General features: G+C 40.7%; 1 long non-coding RNA gene across 1 annotated transcript; it reads right to left on the reverse strand.

Annotated features, from left to right (window-relative positions):
- Nucleotides 1-336: 336 nt before the first annotated feature.
- On the reverse strand, nt 337-2,614 carry LOC130387739 (uncharacterized). The gene is made up of 3 exons (XR_008896346.1): nt 822-2,614; nt 568-673; nt 337-447 (listed from the first exon to the last, which is right to left on the reverse strand). It is a non-coding gene; the product is annotated as an uncharacterized LOC130387739 (long non-coding RNA).
- Nucleotides 2,615-3,844: the final 1,230 nt, after the last annotated feature.

Consider the following 3,844-nt stretch of genomic DNA (forward strand, 5'->3'; position numbering starts at 1 on the left):
TGTACATGATGCAGAAAGCTTTTTTGTACATTGCAGAAAACCTACTCCATGTAGCAACACCTGTGTAACAAAATTGTGAGTCAAAAGAGCACATTTCCATAGATATTCAAAACACCACAGTACTTAAGTATTGTATACCACTGCTATTAAATAACTTACTGTCAAGCCACTGAAAATGTGCCCGTCTTCTCAAATAATTGGTGGACACAATGTCTCTGAATGTGGTACACACCAGAGCCAATGCCAGGTAGACAGTATCTCCTTCCTGGAGCACCACCTCTTTGAGGATTTCATCAAGCACAGATGTTGGCATCTGTAAAATATAGGTCAGGAAAAATCAAGCTTATTAACACATTCCCGTGATGTTTAGGTGTACAGGTTCTAGTTTAAAAAAAAAAGAAAGATTACCTCCAATATGAAGCACCTGTCGGCCTTTTCAAACTGAACCTTTGAAGGAAAATTATTTATATAGACATGTAAGAATAAGAAACCTGAATTGCATTAATGAGTCTATAACAAAAAAGGAGCATGACAATGGGTGTCCTCTGCCATCAACATCATGCTTACCTCATGATCCCTTTTTCTGGTCTTCGGGATCCTGTAGATCGGCTGCAGTGATCCTTGGAGCAATGCTGTGGCCTCATTTCTCCAGTATGCAAACCTCTGTCCGTGGCTTTCGAGTGACAGTGACAGAAAAAAAAAGGTTAACTAATGTATAACTAATGTTGTGTAGGAAGTTACATTTAAAGTTGTCTTACCCATCAATCTGAAACCGTTCCATCAAATTAATTAACATTTCCTTCAGTACTAATAACACTCACCCATTTTTTTACATCCTCCCTCAGTGTTTTCCAATGGTAGGACGCAAATACTTTTTCTGTTGTTCGGCGTCTCCCTGGATGACCCCCACTGCCAAGATTGTCATGGCACTCCTTAAGGCATTACAGACTTGCTCCTGGTTACACACCACCAAGCAAGGTTTTCCCTGGAAGCTGTAATACAACTGCTCGTCTGATGCAGCAGGAAAATACAACATTCATTTAGTGTTTTTTGGGGGTGTAAATCTCTGGTTTCATCACGACATGATATGATATTGATTCATTGGACAACGATACGATATTTGCAGATATCAAAAGTCTGCCGCGATACGATTTCGATTCAGGGGCATGCGATCGATATGAGACGATATCATATGACCATTTAACACAACCTCTTACATTCACATCAACTCACATCAACTTTATTATAATTTCATCATTTTATTTCTTTGCTCTACCGGATATTTAAAACAAAAACAATCCATTTTTAATACAAATAATAAAGTGCCAATAATTGCATTTAAGTACAAAAGGTTTTTTATGGCTTAAATTAAAGAGCCTGTAATGGTCTTTCATTTTGAACATAGACCATTCCGGGATTGGATAGTTTTCTTCTAAAAACAAAACATCCCTCGGAATCATCTTGGCTGTTAAAATAAGCCGTCCGTGTTGCCAGATTGGGCACATTTTCAGCCCGATTTGGCTACATTTAATCACGTTAGGCTGGAAAAACGGGACATATGCCCAATATGTCCCAAAACTAGACATATTCCTACTCGCGCTCACACATGTGCTCGCTGTTGCCTCGTTTAACCGGTGAACGGATACAAGTGGCTTGGCGCTTTGCGCAGAAATAGGCATTTCAGCAATATGCATCGATGTTTGGGCGTTGCATCGATGCAGTTGGATTGTTCGCCAATTACGTTAAACCCTGAGTGTTTATGTATGTATAATAACTGGGTAGGTTATATTATGACTAAAAGCAGCACGAGAAAGTCCAAAAGGCCTTGAAATGTTTCAAATATGGATTGAATTGAACAGCTAATATTACTAATAGTACTTGGAAGGAAAAAAGTAAAGGAAGAGGGCTATGATAAGACACCTCAGACAAGATGCAACAGACAATATTTTCTATGACGTTCAAATCTAGGCTAAAACCTACTTATTTAGGATGGCTTTTAGTACCCGGTAGTATGATAATACTTTTATTTTATCTTACATGCTACATTTATTTTGAAGTACTGTTGGAAGGTAAAGTTAAGTAAAATTAATTCACACTGTGTGACTTACCTTTTATTGTGTATCTTATTGATGCTTTCCGAATCACTGCCTTTCTGCTCTCTGGTTTCGAGCTAGTGTTGGTTAAGGTGTGGTAAACACTAGTTTCTACGAAATGCTTAATTTCTGCATAAAAGCTCTCCATAGCTGCTGCCATCTCCGGGAGACAAAACTCTCCGACGTACAGTATCTAGTTACGTGGTTGCTATGACTACAGCCACAGCTACAGCACAAAACAGCCAATCACAACTGTCCGACGTACAGCCAATCACAATGTACGCCCATTCAAGCGTACAGCCAATGATATTGTGTGACGTAATCAGCAGACGACGGACCCCGAGCCGATCTGGAAGCCGAGCCGATATGGTACTTACAACGGCACCAAATTAGAATTTTATTTTATTATTCGACTATATATATAGCACCCAATATCAATCAACCCGGTATCACGCGATTGCGTGCTCATGCGCACGAACATTAATCTATTGAAACGTGTTCCAGAGCACGATAGTCCGACTTTTCTCGTGCTACACAGAACGAATTGTAAACCAATGCATTCTGAATGGGAGTGTTCTCAGACAATTAACGTGCTCCACAAAACGGTACGAGAGAGAGAGAAGAGAGAGGGAGGGACAGAGAGAGAGAGAGAGAGAGAGAGAGCGAGAGAGAGGCTTCAGAAAGGGTGTGCGCAGATAGTAGTGCACCGTAGTTATGTTTATGCCAAAACCACAAATGCTATATATATATATATAGGCCTATTGCCTAATTATGTATATTGCCTATATATCTATATAGGCTATATATATAATTAGGCTATAATTATATCATTTAGCGTGTAATGAGACAATCTATAGCCAAATTGTCGAAGATGCCCGAGAATCTCCGGAGATATCAGCATGGGAAATCGGCGCATCAGACCCATGAACCTATAAAGAAAGACGTCATCTCAAGCGGGAGAGAACGTTTGCGGTGCTGGTTTGTGTCACGTAAGTACAGGGCTCTCATGTCTCATGCATTCGGCGTGAGAAACACGCAATTCAACCCATGCACACGCTCGAACCTGGTCTCACGACAATACGTGACACTGTCACGTTATTTAATCTATTGAAACGTGATCAGGGACACGTAGGCCTGTTTTCTAAATCTTGTATTTCAATTGGAAGTAGGCTATTTGTCGTGTCACTAAGCACGACTTCCAAACTAACGCCTCGTTTCCACATACGTATGTTTTTCGTATCCGTGCTTCCGTAAATCTACGGAAGGAGTTGCTAGTGTTTTACGTACGGACATGAATTTATTTACGGACAAAAGATGGGGGAGCGTATGATTATGGCCGTTTTTAGGAGACCGGTACTTTGGAACATGAGGATCGACATATACAGAGATCAGTGTTTCCCGCAGGATTTTTTTCAACAGCGGTGGTGTGGTCCCCGAAACCCTCTAGGGGGGTCCGGGGGCATGCCCCCCCCGCCGGATTTTTTTTGTACCCTTTACATTGTAATGCATGAATCTGGTGCACTTTGAGAGGAGAATATGCACTTAAATCCTATTCAAACAGTCCTGTGTATTACTGTAGATGGGATTATTGGTGTTGTAACTTTGCCTTTTGTGTCTTCATTTACAGATTTTTATATTTGACTGGATATAAGCTCCTGTAAAGGCTATGTGATCCCAAAAAGAGCGACAACACGCACACACACACATAGGCCTACACACACACACACAATACTAGAGGAAAAACGGCACGG

This window comes from Gadus chalcogrammus, chromosome 8 (assembly GCF_026213295.1).
Source record: "Gadus chalcogrammus isolate NIFS_2021 chromosome 8, NIFS_Gcha_1.0, whole genome shotgun sequence".
NCBI lineage: Eukaryota > Metazoa > Chordata > Actinopteri > Gadiformes > Gadidae > Gadus > Gadus chalcogrammus.